We start from the raw sequence: 10084 nt of genomic DNA on the forward strand, positions 1-10084 counted from the left end.
GTAGGCTAACCACGTTATTACATTAATGCATGTAAGGTGAACTAGCAAACATCATCGTAGCTACATGCGGCTGTCTTCTTGTTTGTGTTAGGATGCCTGGGTCGTTGACCCAGGGTTTTTGAGTTTATTATTATTTATAATTTCTAGTCTTTGGTTTCTTTGAGTTCTGTCTTGTGGTTTATGTCTCTGTCTTCTCTAGTTGCTCTGTCTCCCCTGTCAGCTGTATCCCCTTGTCTAGTTCGCGTCTCTGTGTATCCTTAGTTGTTATATCCCCGTGTCCAGTCAGTGTCTGTGTCTGCCTTGGTCCCACATCTCTGTTCCCTCTGTAGTGCCTGCATGTGAGTCTGTGTCTTTGTTCAGTCTGTGTTTTGTGTTTCCTGTTTTACTTTGAAGTCTCTGTCTTATCTCAGTATGTTCAGATGACGCTTCCTTGTCTCGTCAGTTCTGATTTGCCCCAGCTGTGTTTCCCTCCCGTTACCCATTCCCTGATTGCTCCCTCTGTGTATTTAAGCCCTGTGTTTCTTTGTGTCTGTGTCGTGATCTACCGTTTATTTTGCTGTGTGTTTTGTCAGTCTGCCGGTGTTAGTTTATTTTTGATGTTTTCCAGTTATGTTATGTTTGAGTTCAGCATTAAAGCTGTTTCGGTTTAAGTTTGTCTCTGGAGTCTGCACCTTGGGTCCTATTCCTGTCTGCACACAGCCGTCACTTAACAGTTTGATGGCAGATACTCCCTTCACCCTGGCCAAAAAGGCTAAAATGACCAAAGAAAAAGCTGAAAACAGCTAAACATGAGAGGTTTTTGGACAAAGTTTGTGTTTTTTCCATTGTTTAAGCACTGCTTCCAGCCAGGAGTGATGCCATATATGCCCTATAGCTGCAGAAAAGGCTAACATTGTTATCTTTTTACAAAAGTTTGTGTTCTCCATTCTTTAAGCACCGGTTTGAGCACCGGCACCGTTTCAAAAGTACCGGTTTGGCACCGGTATCGGATAAAACCTAAACAATACCCATCCCTACTAATTAGTGTTAATTGGTCTTCCAGCTCTTCGTTATGCTCAAATTTATTTTTTCCAGCCTCTTATTGCTACTTGTCCCAACTTTTTGGGATTTGTTGACACCGTGAAATTTTGAATCAACATATTTTTCCTTTCAAATGTTTCTCGGATTGAACTTTTGATCTGTCATCTACGTTCTCTTCTGAATAAAATATTGACATTTGCCATCTCCACATCATTGCATTCAGTTTTTATTCACGATTTGTTTGGTGTCCCAACTTTTTTGGAATCCGGTTTGCAATAAATACTCACAAAGAAAACGCCGCCGTTACAACTTATGTCTAAAAATGTATCGTTTCATGCATCGGTTAAAACACTCGACTCCAGCTACACGACACCCAGCTGGAAACACTTCACACAAGTCGAGCTGCCCGAGATTCACAGAATTTACAGAAAATGTTACATTTTTGTGATTTATATGGTTATCAGACGATAGATGTCTTATATCGGGGTATGAGATTTTGGTCATATCGCACAGCCCTAGGTGATGTAACGATAGCGTTTTAATAATGAACACAAGGACCGAGCACAGACTCAGACCACGAGAACCTAACATTCACAGAGAGGAGCAGGTGGGCGGGTCGAGTCTGGATTCAGTTGCGTCGCTTGAAAACTAGACGAGAAATAGAAGCTAAAGCGAGTCCGAAGCCACCACGTCCCGTAGCTGTAACGATGAGGTGAAGGTTGAGAGGAAACGTCGGGGACACGGAGGATGAGTGACAGATGTGCTGCTGCAGCTGGAAGACACGCCTACTGGGATCAACATCTGCACACAGGGGAGGGGAGAGTGGGAGAAACAGGCAAAGATAAGGGAAAGGAGGAGCTCTGGATTCATGGGAATGTGACACAGAAGCCTTTTTGCTATTTTTCTTCACATTTCTTTTATTCTCTTAATGATAAGATTGTCTTTGTGAGGTTTTCAACAAAAGTCATCGTGAACTGAAAGCATCTGACATCACGGCCGCCGTAAAGTTTTTTTTAAACATCTGTTTTTGTTTGTATTTGTGCTGTGTGTTAGCTTGCAGACGGGTTGCATACTGTTCTCTACATTTCAGACACGATATTGTACTTTGCACAAAAGGCACAACGCTAATTGGTCACTCCGTGAATTCTGTCAGATACAGATTTTAATGTTAGACAAAGATGAAACACAAAGTGTAGTTTTAAGGGGAAAAGTAATCCAAAGCTACCTGTTCCTGTGTGGAACAGTAACGCCCTGTTTCAATAATGAATTCATGTGATTGACAGAGTTCATGTTCACTGCCACACTCAGGACAAAGACCTCAGACAGCAGCACATCACAGCACCATCTGCAGCCTGACAGGGTCACAGAGACGTTTCTAAAGCTGTGAGACTCCAGTGAACCACGGTGGAGTCGTTACCCACACATGCAGAAAACCACTTCAATTCAATTCAACAAATCTTTATTGATCCTGAAGGTTGACCCCGAAGGAAATTGTTTAACCGACTTTTGCCAGCGCCATCTTACCCTTCTGACCATACATACATTACCAGGGGTGTCAAACTCAAATACACAGTGGGCCAAATTTCAAAACTGGAACAAAGTCGCGGGCTAACGTTAATATATATTGAATGAATCTTTTCTTATGGACTCAAACACGTTTTGCTGAAAAACTGAATATGGAACAAGCAAAGCTTAATACTGAACAATATATATATTAGCTGTATAATACCAGTAGGCCAGCTCTGATAGTAATTTGGTATGGCTTCACGGGCCAAATGTAATCAGGCTGCGGGCCAGAGTTTGACACCTATGCATTAGACAAACATCACATGGCAGGTCAGGGAGGTATAACAATGGAAAATGCACAACATGAGGAAAGACAAGGAGAAAAAAAGAACTCCTCCCAGACTGAGCTCCAACAGGGAGATCAGTTTGAGAACAGGAAAAAACACCTCAGCACATGAAGCACATGAACCTGGAACAATCCTGGAACCTTCACCGGAGCGAGCTGCCCACAAAAACGACGACTCGTCCAGGAGGTCGCGGTGGCGGTAGTGTGACGGTCTGGGCTGCTCTGCAGGAATTCTGCTCTCTACCAGAAAACCCTGAAGGAGGATGTCCACCCATCAGGAGACAATAATGATCTTTCCTGGACTTCAATCAGACTGAGATGCTTTGGCATGTTTTGTCTGTTGAACTGACAGAAAACAGGGTACCAGCACTTTCTAAATCAAAATCAAATCAAATCAAATCACTTTTATTGTCACATCACATGTGCAGGCACACTGGCACAGCACATGCGAGTGAAATTCTTGTGTGCGAGCCCCACAAGCAACAGAGATGTGCAAACACAACAACACAAACGAGCAAAATACAAGAATGGCCAACCTGAAACTAATAAATATATGTACAATATATAATAGTATATGCATTTCTGGATGTGTATACTAAATATTTTCCTATGTGTGTGTGTGTGTGTGTGTGTGTGTGTGTGTGTGTGTGTGTGTGTGTGTGTGTATACACATTTTTACAAATTAAATAGTAAAAATAAATAAATAAAAAATAATAATAATAATAAAATATATAAAATATACAGAGTTGAATATGTGCAAAACAAGTGGCATTTATATACAGTGTGGAGTGCATAATGTTGAAGTTCCAGTAGTGAAGCTGAGGTGTCTATGACGTGTTCAGCAGTCTGATGGCCTGATGGAAGAAGCTGTCTCTCAGTCTGCTGGTACGGGACCGGATGCTGCAGAACCTCCTTCCTGATGGAAGCAGTCTGAACAGTTTATGGCTGGGGTGACTGGAGTCCTTGATGATCCTCCCCGCTTTCCTCAGGCAGCGCTTCCTGTAGATGTCTTGGAGGGAGGGAAGCTCACCTCCAATTATCCGTTCAGAGCACCGCACTACTCGCTGGAGAGCTTTGCAGTTGTAGGCGGTGCTGTTGCCGTACCAGGTGGTGATGCATCCAGTGAGGATGCTCTCAATGGCACAGTGATAGAAGGTCCTGAGGATGCGGGGGCTCATGCCGAATCTTTTCAGTCTCCTGAGAAAGAAGAGGCGCTGCTGCGCCTTCTTCACTGTTTTGTTTGTGTGTACTGACCACGTAAGATCCTCAGCCAGATGTACTCCAAGGAACCGGAAGCTGCTCACTCTCTCCACAGCAGCGCCGTTGATGGTGATGGGGGTGTGTACTTCTCTGCACCTCCGGAAGTCCACTATCAACTCCTTTGTCTTTGCGACGTTGAGGGTGAGATGGTTGTCTTGACACCAGTGGGTCAGGGCGCTGACCTCCTCCCTGTAAGCCGTCTCATCACCGTTGGTGATAAGACCCACCACTGTAGTGTCGTCCGCAAACTTCACAATGATGTTGGAGCTGTTAGTGGCTGTGCAGTCGTAGGTGTAGAGTGAGTACAGGAGAGGGCTCAGTACACACCCCTGTGTGTACTGAGCCCTCTCCCTGTGTCTTCTGTTTAAAACAGAACTTCAAAGTGTTCTTGGTCCCTGAGAATTTCATGTGGACGCCTTGTTTCTAAAACATTTATTAGGGCTCCAAATGCTGTAAGAATCCGGTCTTTAGTGATGACGTGATGAGTCCTGCTTCCGGCCCAAACGAATCTGCGTTTAATAAGGCTGTTGTGTTTTTAACATGTTTGAATGTTTTGTATGTATTTAATCTGAACAAGCCCCTAAAAACAGTGATCACTGTCGGCCTCTCTCGCTTTATTATCGCTCTTCATTTTAAAGCTCAGATTTGAAACCTCACGATGTAACTCCAGCCCAGCAGCAGTATATTAATGACTAACCTCGTATTGTGGATGGATTATCTCAGTTGTTCTCCTGACTGAAGTTTGGTCCGTTTACAGCATCCTGCCATGCGATTGCATTTGTCCCGAACCATCAAGTTAACTTTTATCAAGTGGAAAAAGGTTAGTGTAGCCCAGATGAAAAATATCATACTTATTCTCTTTATATTAACTGTCCACATCAACAAGCGTCGTATTTCCTATGACCATTGAATGCACCTCTCAGTTCACCCCACGTGAGGGCACCTAGCTCAGCAACCAATCAGAGCCTACCCAGGCCGCATTGACCCTGTCAGCCAGGAAGTGAGGTGGAGGTGCATGGTGTCCCGGGTTTTTCTTATCTCAGCAAGAGGAGTGGAGGCATCTGCTACTCAAACCGAGAAATCCACGGACAAAAGAGAGGAAAACTCAGGATTGAGAGGAAGGAAAACCAGCCTACTTACCTGCTGGAAGTCCGGAGTCGAGTGGCTGGATGAAGGAGAGAGGCAACGTCGGCTAACCACTCACCTTTCATCCGGAGAGCTGCTGCAATTCCAACGCCAGTGTGTGTTGGGCTTTTGTGAAACAGAGCAACGGTCAGGTTTTTTGGAGAGGACGGAAAAGTCCAAGGACCAGGACGATATTCTGGTTGTGATAGATGGCGAGCCAACCACTTTGAGGACGATCTACCCCAAAGAAGATACACACCACACACTCATACATTCCAGTTACATTCACAAGGACCTTTGAAGTTGGCTATCGCCAGCTTAACTCTAAATTCTTAAAGGGCCCCAACGAGTACTTTTATTTTGTTGAGTGTGCACACTATTTATTTTATTTTATACTTTATCTGTACAAATTGGACAAATACCTGTTATACTTTGTAACAATACAAGAGTGGCTACTCAAAAGTTAACATTGTGTCCAGGTCATTATTGCTGCTCAATACTTTGGCTCCATACGAATTTGGTGTCTTCTGATTCTGGCCAGGGTCTTATTACGAGCCCAAGTAATTATTGCGCTGTAATTCACCTTTATACCTTAAAGTTGGTTACAGAAGTGGCGAGCCAGCCAGGAGCCAATTGATTTGAGCATCAATATTGAGGCAATGACCAGCATGGATTTCATACAAAAGTCTGGTGTCAAAATACCTAATGCGGTTGTTGTCGCTGGGATAACACAGGTATCTGAGAAAGATGAACAGGTCATTGACTTTCTGAAACAGTATGGTAAAATCACAAGAGTCCTTTTTGTTGATGATTCACTGTCCAACTTCTACCAAAACCTGATCGTAGAATACTCTAGCAGTTCAGCCTTAGAAGGTTTAGAACCTCGTTTACCATACACATACACAGCACAAGCTGATCCCAGCGTTGTCTATGAAATTAAAACACTCAGTAGCATGTACACTACCACGGTTGGGAGTAATGTTACAAAAACCTACTTGGCGGAACTCAAGGAACTAGCCAAGCTGAGTGGCAAAGACTACGGTGAGGTGCTGAAGGAGATGATGTGTCAGATTGGGGAGGATGTTGAAGCCATGCGACCTACCACTGAAGAACCTTCTCCCACGTATGTCGAGACCACTGTTGTATCTCCACCCGCTTCTAAAGAGCGACAGTGTCACACCTCACATTCAGATGTTACACCAAGTGATACTGGTGCCACTGATGATGTTCCCCTCACTAATGGAAGGAGAGCAGCGTCCCTCTCAGTAAGTGACTTGAACCCACCTGACATTCAGAAGGTTGTGGTAGAGCATATCGTACGAAGGCAAGATCTTGTCCCACACATCCAGTCCCAGGTGAGACTCCGTTCCTTCTCCGGTAAGGTTCCCAGACCTAACAATGAAACTGATTATGACACATGGCGCACACAAATTGAACTGCTCCAAAATGATCCCAGCATGTCCCCCCTGCAAATATCCAGAAAGATCCATGAGAGCCTGCTCCCACCAGCAGCTGATATAGTTAAGAGTTTGCGGCCTGAGTCACCACCTGTGACTTATTTGCAGCTTCTAGATTCAGCCTTTGGCACTGTAGAAGATGGTGAGGAACTTTTCGCTCAATTCCTGAACACCCTTCAAGATCCAGGTGAGAAGTCATCCACTTACCTTCACCGGCTACAGCTAGCATTAAACAGAGCCACGAAGAGGGGGGGAGTCGCATGTGAAGAAGTGGACAAACATCTACTTAAACAGTTCTGCAGGGGATGTTGGGACAACGACCTACTCAGCGCCCTGCAACTTGAGCAAAAGAAGAGCAGCCCACCCCAATTCTCAGACCTGTTGTTAATGATTCGCTCTGAAGAAGATCGACAGCAAGCAAAAACTAACCGTATGAGAAAACACATTGGCACCACAAAGCAGAGAACTCAGTTACAGTTCCAGGGTGCACATGTTTGTGAACCAGAGGAGAAACATGGGAGTAGCATTGCTGCTATTGAGGATCTGCGAAAGCAGGTGGCGAGTCTGCAAAGTCAACTAACTACATTCATGTCACAGAAAAAAACAAAGTTTGCAAACAGCAAGGACCCTGCAGGGAAGCCGCAGAGTAAGATGTCAAAGCCACATGGTGTAGATGGACGTATGCAAAGACAGACTTCAAAGAGGCAAAGGGGCAGACCCAAGCCCTGGTATTGTTTCAACTGCGGTGAAGATGGACATATCGCTCCATGCTGTGTTGACCCCGCTAACCCCAACCTAGTAGCAGAAAAAAAGAAGCAGTTGGAGGAGAAACAATGCCAGTGGGAAGCGCGAGATTGTACAGATTCACCTTTAAACATCTAACAGTTCCTGTTGTGGGACAAACAGGAGCTGAGGAGAGTCAACAATGTCCCTCAGACGTAAACAATGGTGACAAAATCACAGCTGAGGTTAACAAAGTAAGTACCCCAGCAAAGACTGTCAAAGCACAAACATGTTCTGGCTTAAACCATTCAGAGCAGAACCAATCTTTCCAACTCCCTAAACAGTTGATTGGTACCAGAAGTACAGCTCAAGTGACTGTGAGAGGTGAAGAAGTCAACTGTCTTCTTGACTCAGGCTCCCAAGTTACCACTGTTCCTGAGTCATTTTACCAGCAGCACCTTTCAGAGCAAAAGATCAAGCCACTACATGACCTCTTAGAAGTGGAAGGTGCTAATGGCCAGCTAGTGCCTTACTTTGGCTATATAGAAATGACCATAACTTTTTCAAAGGACTTTATAGGTGTTCCAGTAGATGTAAACACACTTGCTTTAATCGTCCCTGACACTTCACAATCCCTCATGCTCATAGGCACAAACACCCTAGATGTACTGTTCGACATCTACTCAGAGACTGACTTAGCCAATCGTCAACCCCTCCCACATGGCTACAAAGTAGTCTTCAAAATCATTGAGTTGAGACGGAAGCAGACAAGTGACACCCATCAGGGGGTAGTGAAGCTACTTGGCAAGATGCCTCAAGTCATTCCAGCTGGTTCAACTGTAGTGGTGGAGGGAGTCGCCCTTGGCGAGGGCCTTCAGGATGAAAAATCAGTTGTAATTGAGTACCCATCATCGTCCCCCTTGCCCGGTGGCCTGCTACTTAAAGCCGGTCTGGTGGACTTTCCCCAGCGGCGGCCCCACAAGTTGCCAGTTGTTATAAGCAACGAGTCTGACCACGACATTGTCATCCCTGCCAAGTGTACTATTGCAGAGGTTAGTGCTTATCAGACCATCCTATTAAAGGAACACAACAAGACCAAACAGTCAGAACTATCCCAGAGAACTCCAGACACTCCGTCTTTCCAAGAGCCCACCATAACCTTCAATTTTGGTGACTCCCCAGTTCCATTGGAATGGAAACAGCGCATCACTCAGCAGCTCAGCGGCATGCCTGAGGTGTTTGCACAGCACGACCTGGATTTTGGCCGGACGGACCAGGTGCGACATCATATAAAACTTTCGGATGGCACGCCTTTCAAACTACGTGCCCGGCCAATCCACCCACGGGACATTGAGGCTGTCCGGAAGCACATTCAGGAACTCCTTGATGCAGGAGTTATTAGAGAGTCAGAGTCCCCATTTGCGTCACCCATAGTGGTAGTCCGGAAAAAGAACGGCCAAGTCCGGTTGTGCATCGATTATAGGCGTCTAAACCTTCAGACTATAAAAGATGCGTACAGCCTTCCGAAGCTAGAGGACACATTCTCAGCCCTCAATGGTTCACAGTGGTTCTCTGTTCTTGATCTAAAATCAGGGTACTACCAGATCGAGGTCGAAGAAGCAGACAAACCGAAGACGGCCTTTGTGTGCCCTCTCGGCTTCTGGGAGTTCAACAGAATGCCTCAGGGTGTAACGAACGCCCCCAGCACGTTCCAGCGGTTAATGGAGCGGTGCATGGGGGATATGCATTTGAAGGATGCATTGGTCTTTCTTGATGACGTGATAGTATTCTCCCGAACCCTTGAGGAACACGAAGAAAGACTCATGAAAGTGCTCACTCGTCTAAAAGAGTTTGGGTTAAAGCTGTCACCAGAGAAATGTGTCTTCTTCCAGACTTCAGTCCGTTATCTGGGACATGTGGTCTCCAGAAATGGAGTTCGGACTGACCCTGAGAAGATTTCGGCCCTTAAAACATGGCCTGTCCCACAGACCCTGCGAGAGTTAAAGTCGTTCCTTGGTTTTGCTGGGTATTATAGAAGGTTCGTTAAGGGGTATTCCAGCATTGTGAAACCTCTCCACAACTTAACTTCGGGGTACCCACCTAGCCACAAGAAATCAAAAGTAAACGCAAGACAAAGTGCACATCAGTACCATGACCCAAAAGACCCTTTCGGAGGTCGCTGGACGCCAGCTTGCCAGGAAGCCTTCGAGTCAGTCATCCAAAGTCTCACCACTGCCCCTGTACTTGCCTTCGCTGACCCCCAGAAACCCTATATACTGCACACCGACGCCAGTACCACCGGGCTTGGTGCTGTATTGTATCAGGAGCAAGAGGGACAACTTAGAGTCATAGGCTATGCAAGTAGAGGGCTGTCACGGAGCGAAAATCGCTATCCAGCGCACAAGTTGGAGTTTCTGGCGCTCAAGTGGTCAGTTACAGAAAAGTTCAGCGACTATCTCTACGGCAACCACTTCACTGTTGTAACGGATAGTAATCCGCTGACTTACATTCTGACTTCAGCAAAACTTGACGCAACTAGCTATAGGTGGCTAGCAGCACTGTCCACATTCTCTTTCAAACTCCTCTATCGTCCAGGGAAGCAGAATGGAGATGCGGATGGATTATCACGCAGACCACACGGAGGGCT

Source organism: Diplotaxodon limnothrissa, linkage group LG11 (genome assembly GCF_057381915.1).
Source record: "Diplotaxodon limnothrissa isolate DT_005_m linkage group LG11, D_limnothrissa_male_GT1.1, whole genome shotgun sequence".
NCBI classification, from domain to species: Eukaryota; Metazoa; Chordata; class Actinopteri; order Cichliformes; family Cichlidae; genus Diplotaxodon; species Diplotaxodon limnothrissa.